Consider the following 19,583-nt stretch of genomic DNA (forward strand, 5'->3'; position numbering starts at 1 on the left):
CCCCACTTAGATTCCAGTGCCTCCCCTTCCCCAAGGCACCTTTCTGCACCGGGGATTTTGGCCTCACAGGTTCAGGCCTGGGTGGGTCTTTGACCTCCAGGAAGTTTATTTGTGCCTTAGGGTCTTTGTGAAAATTATTTTTATTTTATTTCTTATTTTCCAATCACATGCAAAAAAAATTAACAATCCTTTTTTAAAATTTTGAGTTCCGAGTTTTCTCCCTCCCTTCCCTGAGAAGAAAAGCAATTTAAGATTATACAGGTGAGGCCATACAAAATATTGCCTCATTAGCCATGTTGCAAAAGAAAACAGGAGATAAAGAAAGTTTTTTTAAGGAAAAAAAAAAGGATGCTTCAGTCTGCACCCCAGAGTTCTTAATTCTCTCTCAGGAAGTGGGCAGCGTTTTTCATCACGGGTCCTTTGGAATTGTCCTGGATCACTCTCGATCAGAGTAGCTAGGTCTTTCACAGTTGATCATCCTTAGATTACTGCTGTTACTGTGTGCACTGGTTTCCGGGTTCTGTTCCCTTCACTTTGCATAAGTTCAGGTAAGTCTTTCCAGATTTTTCTGAAACCATCCTACTCATAATTTCTTATAACAATAGTATTCCATCGTAATCATATATCAAAACCTAGCCATTCCCCAACTGATAGGCATCCCCTCTCTACTTATTTGCTACCACAAAAGAACTGCTTATAAATTTGCACAAATAGGTCCTTTTCCCTTTTCTTTAATTGCTTTGGGACACAGACCTAGTAGTGGTATTGTAAGATCAAAGGCCATGCAAGGTTTTATAAGCCCTTTAGGGCATAGTTCCAAGTTGTTTTCCAGAACAGTTGGACTAGTTCACAACTCCACCAACACTGCATTAGTGTCCTAATTTTTCCATACTTCCCCCAGCATTTATCATTTTCCTTTTCTGTCATTTTAGCCCATCTAATAGATCTGAGGTATTATCTCAGAGTTAATTCCCATTTCTCTAATCAATAGTAAATTAGAACATGTTTGATGTGACTATTAATAGCTTTGATTTCTTCTGAAAACTGCCTGTTCATATCCTTTGACCATTTATCAACTTGGCAAATGGCGCTTTTTGGCTCAATTCCTTACATATTTGAGAAATGGGAATATAGGAGAAACTTGCTGCAAAAAATGTTTTCCACTTCCCTGTTTTCCTTCTAATTTTGTGCCTCAGGGTATTTAAAAACAAGGGACCCAGGCAATAAACTTGCCAAGGTTATAATCTTCCATCTAGAGAAACTGCACCCCCTCCCCACTCTCACCCCCACCTCTGAAGCTTGCTCCAATGGTCTAGTTTTCCCCTCACTTTCTATGAATAAAAAGCTTATTAATAATACTCATTTAATAAAAAGGAGCTTACCCTCACTTTCCTTTTTAATACCTGTGAAACTGGCTTTTTAAATTCACAACTGGCATAGCTCTCTCTCCTCTCCCACTCCCCAACATGGAAGGAAGGAGTGGCCCAAAGTTATCAGAAGTCTATCTAGAGCTGATGGGAGGAGGCAGTTCAGGGAAGCCTCGTCCTTACAGGAATGGAGTTGGGGGCCTTCCAGGTCTATCAGGAAAGATACAGCCCCTTTCTTAAATGCGATTAAAAACCAAACCTACCTCTAACCAAATCTACTTGCCTGAACCTTGTGGAGTCTAGATTCTTGGGTTTCACTGCTTCACACCTCCTCCACCCCTGCCCCACCCCCAGAAGAGATGAGGTAGTTCTTACGGTGCTCAGCAGTCTGAAATTGTTTAATTCTAGAGAGAAAAGGGCAAAGTGGCTATTCCCACTGTTATTTACTCTTGGGATGGGCAGACCTTTGTTTTTCAAAGTTCCAGCTTTCCTCATACCCTGTAATTAAGGTGTGCTAGGGATAAGGAAGATTATATTCCTTCTGTTTTCCATGTAATTTCAAAGTAACAGAGTCACCCAACTGAATTTCCCTTCGGGGAGCCTTTCATCTTTATAATAGCTCTTCATAGATGACTCTTTTTGTCTCTGGAATGCAGAGTAGTTTATTATTAAGTCTCACAGCATCTTGGAAAAAGTGGGTACAATGATAACTGATAAAAAATTTATGGAACACTTTCAAGTTTAAGAAGCACAGGATTCATGTGTCCACCTTGAGAAGGGAAAATTAAACAGGACAGTAGAGTGTCACATCCTATGTCAGGGTCAGGAATGGGATTGAGGGGCCTTGACTCAGCACAATGTCTTACCCAATGAAACACCCAAGTAAAATCAGGATTCTTGGGTTCCAATTTCATCTTTAAAAGGACAGGTCAGGAATGATCCAATCTTGCCCCTGTTCCCTTTTACTCTATGGGAAAATGAAAGAGGAGAGAAGGGGGGAGAGGGACAAAGAGGGGTGCAAGGTGGGGGAGGAGAGAGAGACCGAGAGAGACAATGTCAGAGAGACAGGAAAAGAAAAGGAGAAAGAGACAGCCTCCCAGTACAGGAAAAGGCAGGATGGTCAAGTGGATAGAGCTGCACCAGGCATCAACCTAATGTTCAAGGCCTCCCTCTGACACATACTGGTCTATGTGACCCTAGCCAAGTGGGTTACTTAACCTCCCCAGTCCCAAGCAACTAGGACTATACACTGAACAACTGGTACAGGTTTAGGCAGCTTGTTTATTGGGAGCTACCCGCATCAAGGCCAGGACTAGAAGTAAAGAGCTTAAAGGAGGTGAAGAAGAGAATGCTTTAAACCTGTCTACAATATGGATCTTGTGTAGCTCTGAGGACCATGAGACCTAGAAGATTTCTCTACTCCAAGGCAGTTTCATCTCTGTTCTTTAGAACTAAAATTCAAAAGTGGCCCTCTGGCCTTCCCAGCCAACATGGCAACCCCAAATGTAGCACTAAGAAGCACTTGCCAAAATGATTGCTCAAACTATAGGGTGGACAGGGCAGGGCATGGCCCCATGATTTCTGCATGGGCCTATTACTGTTCACTGTTTACTCCTTTGCTGTTTGCAAGCTGACCCAGGTTATAATTGCCAAAGTCCACATGGGCAGTATACCACTAGCCAATAAAAGCAGATAAGCTCCTATCAGTAACCCATTAGGAGAATACAGTTACTCATTAACAAGGCTCAGAACCACAGAACAGGAGAGTGGGGAGGGGAACTTAGCAGACTTCAAGTCCAAACCCTATATGAAGGGGATCTGTACTATAAATACCCAACTTCTGCTTGAAGACCTCCAAGAACTCACCACCCTTTAGAGGCAGCCCATTCATTCCATTTTTGGCCAGAATCCTCAATGTTTTAACTAATTCTCTATAGCTAGAGGCTATAGAGGCCTGATTACCCTGCCAAGAAGCAGTTTCTGCCTGCCTGCCTGCCTCCCACGAGCACAGTCCCAGCTCTGGGGACTCAGTCCTACCATCATGCCCCCAAAGTTAGAAGTGTGAAATGTGAGTTGCTGCTGTTTCCTTTAGCTCCCATGGTCTTTCATCAATTGCCCAACGGTGCCAAGAGCCAGCGAAAAAGGGCTCATCAGGAAGCTAAGGAGAGCAATGGAGCCTTGGGAAAGAGAAGAGAGAAGTTGGTTTTGATGAGATTAGGAAGGGGCTGACTATCAACATCAAGGTCCCCTCCATTTTTTTTATCTTTAAAGGGACAGGTAGTGTTAGCCTTTTGCCTCTCATCAGTAACATGAGGCAGAAATTTTCTGGTGAATGTTCTTCCTCAAAGGTGACCTGGGCATAGCAGGAAACACCATCACCCAAGGCACCAAATGAATAAATAGGGGTTTTCTAGGAAAGGAAGCTCTTCTTCCTCCACTCCACATGGGCTCCAATGTCACCTCATGTAAAACCAGTTTGAGAAGATCCAGAGGAAATGAATGCAGAATATTTTATTTTTCCAACACTACCATTCTCAACCAGAACAAGACTGGAAGGGGACTCGCTTGCCTTCTGGCTTCCTAAAGACTGATTACAAAGCCCCTCTCTAGTGCCTCCCTGGGATGTGGCAGTCACCTCGGGTTTTCAAAGTCTGTGCCACCAGAGCAAAAGCTCTTACAAGCTGTTCCAAGCTGGAAAGACTTTGGCAGACTTGGTCTTAGGACCAACCTGCTTAAGCAAAGGAAGGCTCATCAGGTTGGCTGCTGTTGGAGGTATTCCTCGGCCCTGGCAACCACACACCACTATCATTCCTCCTTTTATCTCTCAACCTTTTACTTACTTTCTTCCTTCCTCTCTTTTCGTCATGCCCATATATGCCTTTTCAGTCTTGTCAGAGGTTTCCAGGAGTAATGTTTATTTCCTCAGGTGGCTTAGGTAGATTAAAAGAAACTACTGACCCACAGTCTATATATTTAGGAAAGGTGAATGACCATTAAAGGAAGTAAGCTATCTCATTAGAATCCAGGGCATTTCGAAAATATTTTCCTATTGCTCTCCTTTCCAAAGAGCTTTATAGAAAACTTATTCATTCCTTAAGACTGATCTCCCCTTTCTTCTCTCTAGATAAGGCTTATTTTGAAGAAGGAAAAATAAAGGGGAAAAGTGATAGTGAAAGCCAGAATAAGTAAGGGACATGGCTATTGTTAGAAACTAGGTCTTCTGCCACCACGCTCTATAATCCCAAATTAGTTTTCAGTCAAAAGCTACGCTGAAGTTTTCTAATGTGAAAACCTTAACCATTCAATGCTCCAACAAAATGAGCTCCATACCCAGTTTGTCCCATGTTCATCCCACGAATGATACTATGGTTTTCCTTAGAATTCCTTCTTGATGATATTCCTTTAAAAAGGTTTTTAAGTGACCGGAATTTATTTAATGGAATATGAAATTGTGGGTATTCTCTAAGGAAGTATAGCATGAGCCACATGGTCTACACTTCTCTTGAAAGATGTTTAAGGAATGTAAAGTACTTGGAGATCCATAGATGAAAAAGGAAAGACAAACAGTTTTTTTTTTAAATCTCTCCCTGTAAATGGCTTTCATCAAGGACAAAGGTAAAAATTTTTTGATGAGGAGAGAGGTGAGAAATATACTCCTTTGTTTCCTCAGTGAAGTCAGATACTTCTTCCAAGAAAATGCATTACTCTGATTTTGGGATATCTGGCAGCTAGGTAGTGCTTAAGCCTCACCCTGGTAAGTAGGGGAATCAATAAATAAGTTTAACAAGCGCTTGAGTTCTCCAAAGGAAAGGAACTATGTAAATCCAAAACCAGAGAAAAACAGCTTCATAATTGTACTAATTTTTTTAAAAGGACACATTTAGAACCAGAGAATTCATGTAGAAGTCTAAAATAATAGTTGTTGTTTGTCCTTTGTCTTTTAAAAGGACCAGCGACATCACGGGGTGATATCTTAACTCATGGGTGAACTGGATTTAAGTGAGAAAGAGTTGTACAAAGTCATCAGCCTCACTATCTCTTCTAGACTCATTTAAGTCTAGTGGCAAGACAAAAGTCAGGACTATGGTGATGGCCCAGGACGCAGTGGATGACCATGTCAATGTATGATCAAGTGCTAAACGCTTCACAGTGCCTGTTTCATGGCTGGTTGGAACAAACTGTTCTCATCTGCCCATTTGTCCAGGGGAAATCTTCACATGCCTGGGGAAGTCACTCCCCTCCCTGCCCCCCCTTCCCACCAATTATTTGAGGCCTGTGGGTAACCCTCAACCTGGTTTACCAGGGTGTGATCACTGCACGTGATATAGCTTCTTGGAGGCACAGGTGAGAGCTGAGTGCCAAAAAAACACTGAGGGTGGATGAGCAGTCCTAAAAAAGGCTCAGCAAGCCCTCACACCAGAGGTGCTAGTCTTCCTTGAACACTCCATATATCCCATGTCTGAAATAGTGGTGAGAAGAGAAGGGACGAAGCAAGAAGTGGCTTTTAGCTTGATTTCTCTAGGAGAGACAGCATGGGAGTGGAAAAGATTTGGACTAGAAGACCAGGTTCTGCCTTTTGCTAACAACTCTGTGACTGTCAGGTTCCTCATCTATAAAATGACCTGTCAAGTCTCTTCCAGCTCTAAATATAAGAACCAATGAAAGCAGCTTCTGTTTGTTGAAGGGCTTTGGCAAGAACCTAAATGCTGATGAACAAGAGGACACATTTCAAGACAGGGAAAGACCCAGAAAAAGTTGGGAAAGCTTGCTGAAGTTATAAAGCTTCAGGAACCTCCTGAAGCAGTCTCTGGATATTGGCCACATAAGCTGGCAAAGAATATAGAGAACTGAGTGTTTCCGTTCCAGTTAGTAAGGAGGGGAAAGAGAATTTTCCAATAACCTGCAGAAAGTACACTGTGTTTCTGACATTACCAAGTAAAAGCCACATATGCACAAAACACAGCACAGTCTGCTTACCAGAGTTGGTAAAAGGATTGGAAGGATGCCTCACTTCAGGTTATCAGGGAGAAAGGAAGTGCTCCTTTAAAAAAGTACTTGAGAGAAAACAAGGATACCAACAAAATGCATTTTTTAAATAAGAAAAAATAGTTTTACCCATAGACTAAATCTTGGGAAGGAAGCAGTGAAGGGGAATCCTAACCTTCCTTAGGTGTTAGAAAGTAGAGGAATGACACAAAGAAGGTAAGGAGGACCTCCTCTAAATTTTGGAAGCAATGTAACCACCAAGCCTCTTTCCCTAGAGGTGAAGAAAGGCTCCCAGGAATGCTAATGGTGATCCACCAGGGCTTCCATGAGAAAGGCCATCTGATGCTGGTCAGAAGAGACGGCTGAGTAGTGGTGGCTGCGTGGGAGGCAGAGGGCAGAGTACTAAGATGTCATTCTGACATGAACAGTAGAGAAGAACACTCTTTTCATCAGGTGTGGGTCAGAGAATAATGTCCTGAGGCTTGTTAAACCTGATGGCCACTAGTCACTTCCAGTGATTCACATGGGGACATGATTGCAATAAATGGAACCTAGAGGACGGAGATGATGAAGTCTTGGGGGGAAAAAACCACATGGTCTGAGGAGTGCAGGGAATATTTTCACAGTTGTTGCTTTGATTTGGGAAGGTGGTATCTGCAAATAGGATCGGGTCTTCTTGACCACAGCTGAAGACAGAGAACTGATGGATTGTTGGCCAGGAATGCCTGACTTGGGAGTCAGACCCAAGTCTAGATCCCAGCTTTGCCGTTTACTGGTTACATAACCATGGACTTCTCAATTCTCTTCAGTCTCTTCATTTGTAAAATGGGAATGATAATGGTATTTACGATCTAGAGTTGTGAAGAAAACACTTTGTAAAGCTTCAAGGGCTATACAAATGGGTCCTTAATAATAAAAACAGGTAAAAATGACTGGCCTGGAGAATCATGAACCTGCTACAAACTAAATGTGAAGAACAAGGGAAAAGACTGCTCATATGCATTCACCTTGCCAGAATTGTATGAAGAGAGAAAAGCAGGTACAACATAGGAAGAATATCAGTGGAGAGGATCAGTAATTATGAGAACAATACCCAGGGGGAAAAAAAAACAGAAAAAAAGACCATAATTAAAAACAGTAAGATAGCTCCAGGTATTTATATAAAATTCACAAAATATAGATAAATAAAATGAACTAGGGATATTAACATAAGGTAAATATACCATCATTAATTAAGAGTGAGACTTAGTAGGATGTGACTCAGGGCTAGAATATGGTCATTGAATTATTTACCTTAGATCAACAATTCTCAAAATGTAATCTCCAAGACTATTTTCATAATAATGCTAAGATGTTTTAATTTATAATACAGTAAATATTGGTAGATATAATTTCCATAAACAAAAGCTTCTTGGGGAGTCCTTAATAATTTATAATAGTATAAAAGGTCAAAAAGTTTGAGAACCTTTGCCTTAGATAAATGAACTATGGAGTAATAGTATTCTATATTAAAATGTTTTATGGTAAAGGAAAATGGATATATTGAGAAATGTTGGAGATATAAACAAAGGATGACAATAAAATATATTTCAAAAATGAAAAAAATACATTGTGAAAAAATCCACAAACTAACATAGAGAACATTTGAATGAGGATGACTAGGAACAGAAAAGTATTAAATTCCAAATTGCCAAAATATCGAAGGTCACATCATTTAAAAAGATTTAGAGAGGAATGGAAGGAAGTAATCTTGTACAACTGTGGCAGGGAAGAATTCTTCACTAAATAAGAGGGGTGATCACAAACAATAAAAGAGACAATTCTGATGGAATAAAATTGAAAAGCCTCTGTCTTGACAAAATTCAGACAGCTAGAATTAGAAGAGAATCAGTTACTTGGGAAATTTTTTTTTATACCAATTGTCTTTGACAAATGTCTGTTATTACTCAAGATGTATAGGGAATCATTCCCCAACAGGTAAGTGGTCAAAGGATATGGACTGACAGTTTTGAAAGGAAATTCAAGATATCATCATGCAAAAGAATACTCCAAATTATTACTAATAAAAGAAGAACAAATTAAGTTTCACCTCACATTCATCAAGTTGGTAAAAATGCCAAAAGGCGTTTTACCTCAGGGGCTGTGGAAAGAGAGGAATGCTACTGTACGATTGATTGGTGGAGGTGTAAATTGATTCACTCATTCTAGATGGCAATTTGGAAATATGCCAAAACAGTCACCAAACTGTTTATGCTCTTTGACTCAGTGGTAGCATTACTAGACATATACCACAAGAAGGTCAGGGGGAGAGGGACATATACAAAAATATATATAGCAGCACTTTTGTAGTTCTAAAGAAATGGGAGGAAAGTGAGTCTCCATAGATTGAAAAACAAATTGTGGTATATGAATGCAACGAAATATTATTGTGCCATTAAAAAATTACAAATACGAAAAATTCAGATGAACTTGGGAAGACTTGTATGAACTGATGTAGAGAGAAGATAGCAGCACCAGGAATTGTAATTAATAACATGAATGCAGTAATGTAAAGGCAAATAATACTTGGCTCAGTATTAGTAATATGGAACTTAGATCAGTTTGGTGAATAATCATGTCTTTAGAGCACTTGAGGTGAAGCCTCCAGCTCCTCACACAGAGGTGACAGACAGTAAGGAAGGAATGACGCATACAATTCCAGACATAGCCAATGGATTGAATTGTTTTGCTTGATTGTATTTACTTATTAAAAGAGAAGGTTTAGGAGGAAGGCAGCTAGGTAGAGCACTGGATAGAGTGCTGGGCTTAGAGTCAGAAGACTTATCTTCTATGAGTTCAAATGTGGCTTTGGGCACTTACTGGCTGTGTGACCCTGGGCAAGTCATTAACCCTGTTTGCCTTGGTTTTCCTTTAAAATGAACTGGAGGAAGAAAATCGCAAACCAGTCCAAGTGGGGTCATGAAGAGTTGGACACGACTGAAAAATGACTGAGCAGTAACATGTTCTCTGGGAAGTGAGTGATCTAAAAACAATGAAAGAGATGAAAGTGTTTCTAAAACGTTTATAAACAAAAACACTAATTAAAAAAAGAAACAATAGATTGAATAGCGGTATACTACCATAGCTAACTTAACCAAGTGTTGAATGAGTTCTGGAAAGAAACCAAAAGCTAGGAAGGAATAATGATTTTTTTTTGACTAGGTGAAGAGGCCATTCTCTGCTTTATTTCTTATTAAGCCTTAATCACTGAGTGATCATTGCCTTAGTCAAATTGAAACCTGTTAAGGACCTTAAGCTTGAAAAGGCCAAGCTATCCCACTGCATCCATTTCCAGTTGTCCTGATCTGTATCTGGCCACTGGACACAGATGGCTCCAGAGCAGCAAGTGAGACTGGTGACTTTGCATAGTCCTCCCTCACTTAAATCTAATTCACTTACGTGTCATGACATCACCTCCCTGATGTCATGGTCCTCTTTGAGAAAGAAGGACGGACAAACAACAACAACCCTGGGCAAGTCACTTAACCTCTCTTTACCTTCATCCATGGGAAAAGGAAATGGCAAACCACTTTAGTGTCTTTGCCAAGAAATCTCCATGGACAGTATTGGTGTGCTGCTGTCCACAGGGTCACGAAGAGTGACTGAACAGCATAAGATGAACAGAAGAGTGACACAATTCCCTAAGAAAAGCGTTAAGAATGCTAGAACCAGAATGAGTTGACATAGACACTGAGTGCTAGACATAACAAAAGGCTTTACAACCTCACATTCTTCAGGCCTTCATCTCTCATGAACCAATTGTTCTTAGGTAGTTTCTCTACTTGCCAATTCTTCACAGAGCTGCTAAAATAATCTACTGCATACAAGTTTGACTGTACCCTTGATCACAAACCTCTCTTGGCTCCCTGTCATCTATGGTACAGACAATATTTTCTTAGCCCTCCTCTATCTGGCTCTGACCTTTCCTTCGATCCTCATTTCACATGATGTTCACTCATTTGCTTTACAGTCTAGCCAAATTGGACTCCTAAAGGTTCTCCAGTCTGATGTTTTTGTCACCCACCCCTGAGCACAGATGCAAGCTGTCCCTTGGGCCTGGAATGCACTCTCTCCTATCTCCCTCCATCCTTTCATTCCCTCAGTGCACAGTGTAGGTATAGTCTCCATGAAATTTTCATTAATACCCAGAGTTGAAAGAGTTAAAATCATCAGTGGAATAGGTTAGGTACCTAAGACACAGTAGTCAATGATTATAGCAATCTACCGTTTGATAAATCCAAAGACCCCAGCCTCTGGTATACAAAGTTACTATTTGACAAAAAACTGTTGGGAAAACTGAAAAATAGTATGGCAGAAACTGGGCATAGTCCAATGTCTGACACCATTTACTAAAATAAAGTCCAAGTCGGTATATGATTTAGGTATAAAGGCTGATACTATAAAATAATTAGGGGAGCAAGGAATAGTTAGTTTATTTGTCAGATTTATGGAGAATGGAGGAATTTATGACCAAACAAGAGATAGAGAACATTATGAAATCCGAAATGGATAATTTTGATTACCTTAAACTGCAAAGTTTTTGTACAAACAAAGCCAATAAAACCAAGATTAGGAGGGAAGCAGAAAACTGGGAAAGAAATTTTACAACTGATGTCTCTGATAAAGGCCTCATTTCTAAACTATATAGAGAACTTGAGTCAAATTGACAAGAATACAAGTGATTTCCCAATTGATAAATGGTCAAAGGATATGAACAGGCAGTTTTCAGAGGAAGAAATTAAAGTTATCTATAGTCATATGAAAAAATGCTCTAAATCACTACTGATTAGAGAAATGCAAATCCTGAAGTACCACATCACACCTATCAGATTGGCTAACATGATGAAAAAAGAAAATGATAAATGCTGGAGAAGATGTGGAAAAGCTGGAACACTAATTCATTGTTGGTGGAGCTATGAGCTGATCCAACCATTCTGGAGAGCAATTTGGAACTATGTCCAAAGGGCTATGAAAATGCGCATACTCTTTGACCCAGCAATACCACTGCTAGGTCTATATCCCAAAGAGATCATAAAAGTGGGAAAAGGACCCACATGTACAAAAGTATTTATAGCAGCTCTTTTAGTGGTGGCAAAGAACTGGAAATTGAGGGGATGCCCATCAACTGGGGAATGGCTGAACAAGTTGTGGTATATGAATGTAATGGAATACTACTGTGCTATAAGAAATGATCAGGTGGACTTTTAACCTGGAAAGACTTCTCTTAACTGATGCTGAGTAAAGTGAGCAGAACCAGGAGAACACTATACACAGTAACAGCCACAGTGTGCGATGACTGATTTTCATAGACTTAACCCTTCTCAGCAATGCAAGGACCTAAAACTTTTCCAAAGGACTCATGATGGAAAATGCCATCCACATCCAGACAAAGAACTGCAGAGTGAAGAGACTCTGCGGAACGCGGAGTGAAGCAGACTGTTTTCTTTTTTGTTTTGTTTTTCTTTCTCATGGTTTCTCCCATTTGTTATAATTCTTCTATGTTACATGACTAATGGGAAAATGTGTTTAATAGGTATGTGTATGTAGAGCCTATAGCAGATTGCATGCTGTCTTGGGGAGATAGAGGGGAGAGAAAATTTAAAACTTATGGAAGTGAATGTTGAAAACTAAAAATAAATAAGTTAATTTTTAAAAAACAACCAAAAAAAGAGAAAGTGTTAAATTCTCTTCCCAAATTTCCTTGGTCTGACTCTCTTCTCTGCCTCAAAACATTTTACCTTGTATTATGCATGTTTTTTCTCCCCAATAGACTATAAGAGAGAGCACTGTATGTAGGACCTAAACAATTTTTCAACTCTATATCACAGAGCAAAACAAGATGCTCATAGTAGACACTTAATAAATGTTTTTAGTATTTTGATTGAGGGCATGAATAAAACCAGAAAGGGAATGGAACCTTGCTTAGGGAGGATGGAATAATGGTCAACAGAATGAAAGAAGGGCCATTTAGCTCTTGCTGTGTTTTCATTTCTTTTTCGAAGGAGGATGACTTTTGGACTGAGGAGAAGAAAAAACGGTAAACAGAGTTGAAAAAAAATAAACACGATGGCCGAGAGCACCTAGTGGTCTTCAATGATTCAAGTCATAGGTGGATGTGCTTTCTGAGCCACCATGTGTGGAATTTGAAAAATCATGGAAAACAATGATAGTCAACATTTGCATAGTGCCTGCTCTGTGCCAGGCACTAGGCTAAGCACCTTACTATTCTTCTCTCAGTTTAGAATCACAACCACTCTGAGAGGGAGACGCTATTTTAGGTCCTAACTTTATAGATGAGGAAACTGAAGCAAACAGGGTAAAGTGACTTCTCCAGGGTCACATAGCTAGTGTCTGTCTGAGGCTGGATTTAAACTCAGGTCTCAGGAAGACCTGAGTTTAAATCCAGCCTCAGATACTTACTAGCTGTGTGACCCCCAGGCAAGTCACTTTACCCTTTTCACCTCAATTTCCTCATCTGTCAAATGAGCTGGAGAAGGAAATGGCAAACTGCTCCAGTATCTTTGCCTAGAAAACCCCAAAAAGGTCCATGAAGAATCAAACATGACTAAAAACAGGCAAACAACAACAAACTGGAAAAGGCAAGATTGGAAATGAACAAATGAACATATCTTGATCTCTAAAAAAAATAAAGGGAAGCAGCTCTTTCAACCTATATCCCACTGAGTTTTTTTGACAAAATTATAGACTGCCTAATTAAAGAGATGGGTTGTGAACATTTGGAAATAAAATTAGTAATTGCTAAGATCTAGGATAGGTTTAAAGAGTCTTAATTTCATTTTCTTTTTTGACACAGTGACTAGACTTGTAGACTAGGGAAATGCCAATGACATAGTATACCTGAACTTGAGCAAGGTTTTTGACAAAATACAAATTACTTAACAGCTACTACAAAGGTCCTATGGGTAATAAATTCGCACCTCTTCCAGTCCCTGAGGTTCAGAATACCCATGTGCCTAAGGAAAACTGCTCTCTTCCCTATCACCAATTCCCATTTCCTTATCCCCATTCACTTCAGTCCTATTCTCCCCATATGCCACTCTAACTCTTCCTGCTCCTTCCATTGTGCCTCTGGGAATTCCTGCTAAATATCCCCTTACTTTAGACCTCTTACTTCGTTTCTTCCATCGTAGGATCACACATTTAGAGCTGAAAGGGACTTAAGAGATCATCTAGTCCCCCTACCCCCATCCCACTTGTTTTGCAAATGAGGCAACTGAGGCCTGGAGAAATTTGAGTTATTTGCCCAAGGTCACACAGGGAGAGGCAGAACAAAGATTTAAACCTTAGGTATTTTCCTTCCCACTCTAATGTTCATCACACTCATGGAAACTAGGCCCTCCCTCCTCCTCCCCACCAGAAGCTGTGTTAGACACTGCATCTTGGGCAGAAGCCTCCACTTGGACCCTTGTTCCCATCCCTTCCAGTCTCCTTTGGATCCTCCCCTCCCCCAATCTTAAATCTCTTATCTCCTGGCTCCCTCCCCATGCCTACAGACTCCTCCTGGATTCCCCGATCTTTAAAAAATCCTCATCTGATGCTGTCAGCCCCTCAAACTAACAACCTTTCTCTTCTTCCTTTTAGAGCCAAAGTCTTAGGAGAAGCTATCTACGGTGATCATCTCTGCTTTTCTTACTCACCTCCCAGCCCTTTGCAGCCTGGCTCAACTGAAAACTGCTTTCTTGGGCCTTACCAGTGATTTCTTAGTCTCTGAAGCCGATGGCCTTTCCCCAGTTTTGTCCCTTTTGACCTTTGTTCATGTCGCTACTTTTTCCTCCCAGATACTCTCCTAAGTTTGGTGACCTTGCTCTTAGTTCTGGCTTTTCACTCTTAGTCTCTTCAGCTGGCTTGCCATCCACGTCCTGCGCTTTAATTATGATTATTTTTTTCCAAGTCTCTGTCCTAGGCTCTCTTCTCTCTCTAGGTAACCGCATCGGATGACTTCCAGAGCACAGAGGTAGAGAGAGAGAGAGAGAGAGAGAGTGTGTGTGTGTGTGTGTGTGTGTGTGTTTTGTTTCCTGGCAAAGATATTGGAGTGGTTTGCCATTTCCTTCTCCAACTCATTTTGTAGATGAAGAAACAACTGAGGCAAAGAGGGCCGCACAGCTAGTAAGTGTCTGAGGCTGGATTTGAACGAAGGTCTACCCGACTTCAGGAGCAGAGCTCTGTGCCACCTAGCTGCGCGGATCAGTGTACACACACACACACACACACACACACACACACAGCCCTAGCATCTCTTCAAGCCCAATTCCTGCTTACCAAACATTTCAAAATTAACGTCTTACGGGCATCTCAAAATTTAACATGTACGAAACAGAACTCACCGTTTCCCCTCCCCACCTTCATTCTAGATTTTCCCATTTCCCCCGTCTATCTATATGGTTAACCAAACTTACCACCTTAGAGTCATTCCCTCTACCTTCTCCTCATGTAACCAGTCGGCTGCAGAATCGTACTGATTATCCCTCCACATCATCTCTCATATTCCTCCCCTTCTCTCTCCACTCATAGACGCCAAAGTGGAACTATTAATTCCCTCATTCTGGATATTAACAGAAGTTGCTGGATATATTACTAGGCATATGCCTCAAGGAGGTCAAAGGCAGAGGGAACGGTAACACATATTAAAAATACACACAGACAGAGGTGTTTATCAATATAACTATATATAATCTCTCTACATAGAACCATATACATTGTTATGTATATATGCGTGTATATATACACACTATTGTAGTAGCAAAGAATTGGAAGTAAAGTGGTTGCCCACTGATTGAGGAATGGCAAAATAAATTGTGGCATATCAACATAATGGAATCCTGCTGTGCTGTTCAGAAAAGAGGCATATGAAAAAAAATCAGAAAAACTTAGGAACTGTTCTATGAGCTGATCCAAAGGAAAGTTAGCAGAACTAGAAACATTTCCATAATGCCAACTATTAATGAGGTAAAGGGAAACAAAACTGAAAAATGAGAGCGTCCTGATCATCACAGCTGCCGGTGATTTTCGAGAACTATGAAACGTAGAGGTGGTGGGTACCAAGTGCGGAATGAGGAATACATTTCCAGACAAAGTCAACGTGGTGATTTATTTTTCACAAAGATCCTCGCGTGTTACAATGGAGAAGGGGTGGGAGAGCAACACTGATATAAAAGAAAATATCAATGAAACATTAAACAACAGTAGGGATAGCACACTGGCACTTACTAGAAATAACACGGTCATTAGGATGTTTTAGTGACCATGCTTCATTCTCTTTATGACGATGTTAGGGTAAGCCATATTCTCTTACTTATTTTTGACCATGAAAAACTACTTCTAAGCAAGCTTTTTAGAGGAGTGGCCAAAATGTAAGTGCTTCTAGGAGTTGTAATCTTTCTGTTGATTCATCTGCTCTCCTGAGAAAGCATGGTGCAGTCCACACTGTTCTTGGTCAAGACTAACCTTCATTTAGTAAGTGTATGTAAAAACATTTTGATTGGGGGGCAAGCATAGCTAGCTCGGGTGCTCTGTGCATCTGCTTGTGCTTTTAGAGGTAGGAGTGGGATTACCTGACTGCAAAACAACAATTACTCATGTTTACATAGTACTCAACATTGATGAAGCATTTTTATGAAGTGGTCCTAGTAACTTCTTAACTCCCTTTTTAGATATGTCTAGGTGACATGGCCACAACAGGCACACCCTACCTCAACTGGCTGAACCGTAAGTGAACCAATCAAGGAAGTAGCTGCCCAGTAACACTACTGGCCACATCCTGCTCTTCTCAAGACCCTTCAGTGATTCCCTGTTGTGTTAAATGAGAACAAACTTCTTTGCCAGAGATTTAAGGCATTCCACAACTTAGACCCATCCTCTTTTTCTTTTTAGTATTTATTTTGTTTTTTTACATTTTAGGTTCCAAGCTGTTTCCCTCTTTCCCTCCCAACCCCACATGAGAAGGCCAACATTTGACACATACACATATGTGAAGCCATACAATACATACTTCAACACAGCAGCTCTTTCTCTGGAGGTAAGATAGCATTTTCCTTCATAGGTCTTTTGCAGTTGATCTGAATAGTCATATAACTCAGAATAGCTTAGTCATTCACAGTTACTCTTCAAATAGTATTGCTGTTACTGTATACAATGTTCTCTTGGGTCTGCACAGTTCACTCTTCATTATGTCATGCAGGTCCTTCCATGTTTTTCTAAAATCAACCTGCTCATCCTTTCTTACAGCACGGTAGTATTCCATCACAATCATATACCACAATTTGTTCAGCCATTCCCCAATTGATAGGCATCTCCTTGATTTCCAGTTCTTTACCACCACAAAGAGATGTGCTATAAACATCTTATATAACATATAGGTTCTTTTTTGTTTTCCCTGATCACTTTGGGAAACAAGACAAAACAGAAACAGTGGTATTGCTGGGTCAAAGGGTATATACAGTTTTATAACTCTTTGGGCATAATTCCAGATTGCTCTCCAAAATGCTTAGATCAGTTCACCAACAGTGTCCCAATTTTTCTACATCCCCTCTTAACATTTTTAGCCAATCTGATAGGTGTGAGATATTAGCTCAAAGTTGTTTTAATCTGAATTTCTCTAATCAACAGTGATTTAGAGCATTTTTTCATATGAATGTATTTAGCTTTGGTTTCTTCGTCCAAAAATTGCCTGTTCATATCCTTTGACCATTTATCAATTGGGGAATGACTCATATTCTTATAAATTTGACAAAGGTCTCTATATAGTTGACCGAAGTTTTCTATATAGTTGAGATATGAAGCCTTTATCTGAGGAACTGTCTCTAAAAAACTTTCCCCCCAATTTTCTGCTTTTCTTCTAATCTTGGCTTCACTGGTTTTATTTATACAAAGCTTTTTAATGCAGTCAAAATTATCCATTTTACCTCTTGCAATGTGCTCTATCTTCTGCTTATTCACAAATTCTTCTCCTATCCATGAATCTGATAGGTAATATATTAATTCCATGTTCTTCTAATTTACCTTATAATATCTCCCTTTATGTCTAGGTCATGTATCCATTTTGACCTTATCTTGTAAGATATTGGTCTATACCTAGTTTCTGCCAGATTGCTTTCTAGTTTTTCCAACAATTTTTACCAAATAGTAAATTCTTATCCTAAAAGCTTAAATCTTTACTTTTATCAAATACAAGGTTATGTATTGTTTATCTACTCTATTCCACTGATCCACCATTCTATTTCTTAGCCAGGACCAGAGTTTTGATAATTATAGCCTTATAATAAAATTTAAGATTTGGTGCTACTAGATCTCCTTCCTTTGCATTTTTTCCAATTAAATCCTTTGATAATTTTGACCTTTTGTTTTTCCAAATGAACTTTATTATTTTTTTATAGCTCAATAAAATCATTTTTTTTTTGGCAATTTAACTGGGATGACACTAAATAAGTAGATTAATTTAGGGAGAATTCTCATTATATTAGCTTGGCCCACTCATGAACAATTAATATTTCTCCAATTATTTAAATTTGACTTTATTTGCATAAAAATGTTTTGTAATTATTTTCATGTAAGTTCCTGGGTTGTTCTTGAGAGGCATACTCTTGAGTATTTTATTTTTTCTATGGTTGTTTTTAATGAAATATCTTTTACTATCTCTTTTTGCAGGGCTTTGTTGGTGATATATAGAAATACTGATGATTTATTGGGTTTATTTTATATCCTATTACTTTGCTAAAACTATGGTCTTAACTAGCTTTTTAGTTGAATCTCTAGAATTTTCCAAGTATATCATCCTACTGTCTGCAAAGAGATAGTTTTATTACCTCACTGCCCATTCTGATTCCTTCAATTTCTTTTTCTTCTCTGATTGCTATTGCTAGAATTTCTAGTACAATATTGAATAAAACTGGTTATAAGGGGCATCCTTGCTTCACTCTTGATCTCACTGGGAAAGCTTCTAGCTTATCTTTGTAACATAATGCTTGCCAATGGTAGTTGCTTCTTATCGTTTTAAGGAAAAAATCCATTTATACCTATCCTTTCAAATGTTTTTTTAATATGTGAGGTATTTTGTCAAAATCTTTTTCTGCACCTATTGACATAGTCATATGATTTTGGTTACTTTTGTTAATTGATACAATCAGGTAAGTTAATCATTTTCCTTATATTGAACAAACCCTGCATTCCTGGTACTAATTCTACTTGGTCACAATATTTTTGTAGTGTGCTAGCTAGTATTTTATTTAGGATTTTTGCATCCATATTCATTAGTGAAATTGGTCTATAGTTTTCTTTCTCTGTTTTTGCTCTTCCTGGTTTAGGTATCAGCCCCATATTTGTTTCATAAAAGGAGTTTGGTAGGACTCTTTCTTGGCCTATTATTCCAAATAGTTATTTAATATTGGAATTAGTTGATCTTTAAATGTTTGGTAGAATTCACTTGTAAATCCATTTGGTCCTGATGCTTTTTTCTTAGGAACCTCATTTATGGCCTGTTTAATTTATTTTTCTAAAATAGGCTTATATTTAGATATTGTATTTCCTCTTACGTTAATCTGGGCATATATTTTTGTAAATATTCTTCCGTTTCACTGAAGTTGTTAAACTTACTGGCATATATTTGGGCAAAATAATTCCTCTGATTGCTTTAATTTCACTCACCCTATTTTTCTAGCCTTTTCTCATCTTCCCTTCCACATAAACTAAGTTCTAGCCAATCTACACTACTCCTTGTTCTTGATACACATGATATTTTTCTGCCTCTGCTTATGTTATTCCCTGTACTTAAGATGCTTCCTATCGCCCAGCTGTTGTATTTCCAACTATCTTTTAAAGGCCATCTGAAATGCTACCTCCACCAGGAGTGACAATAACTGATACTTACACACCTTGCAGAGGGTTTTACATACATTTCTACATTAGCTCTTCACAACAATCTTGTGAGCTAAGAACTATGTCTCTCTGAAAGATTAAGTGAAGTCACTCAGGGGGTGTCAGAGGCAGGATTTAAAAACCAGCCATCTCCCACCTCCAAGTGCAGTATTCCTTCTACCACACCATGATGTCCTTCCCTGATTGCTGCCTTTTCTCCAAGACCTTACCTAGCACTATACATCTTTTTCATGTGTCTCTTGTATGCTAATTATTTGTATATGTTATAACTCTTCTCCTCAACTATTGTAATAACCCATA

Source organism: Trichosurus vulpecula, chromosome 3 (assembly GCF_011100635.1).
Source record: "Trichosurus vulpecula isolate mTriVul1 chromosome 3, mTriVul1.pri, whole genome shotgun sequence".
Lineage (NCBI taxonomy): Eukaryota > Metazoa > Chordata > Mammalia > Diprotodontia > Phalangeridae > Trichosurus > Trichosurus vulpecula.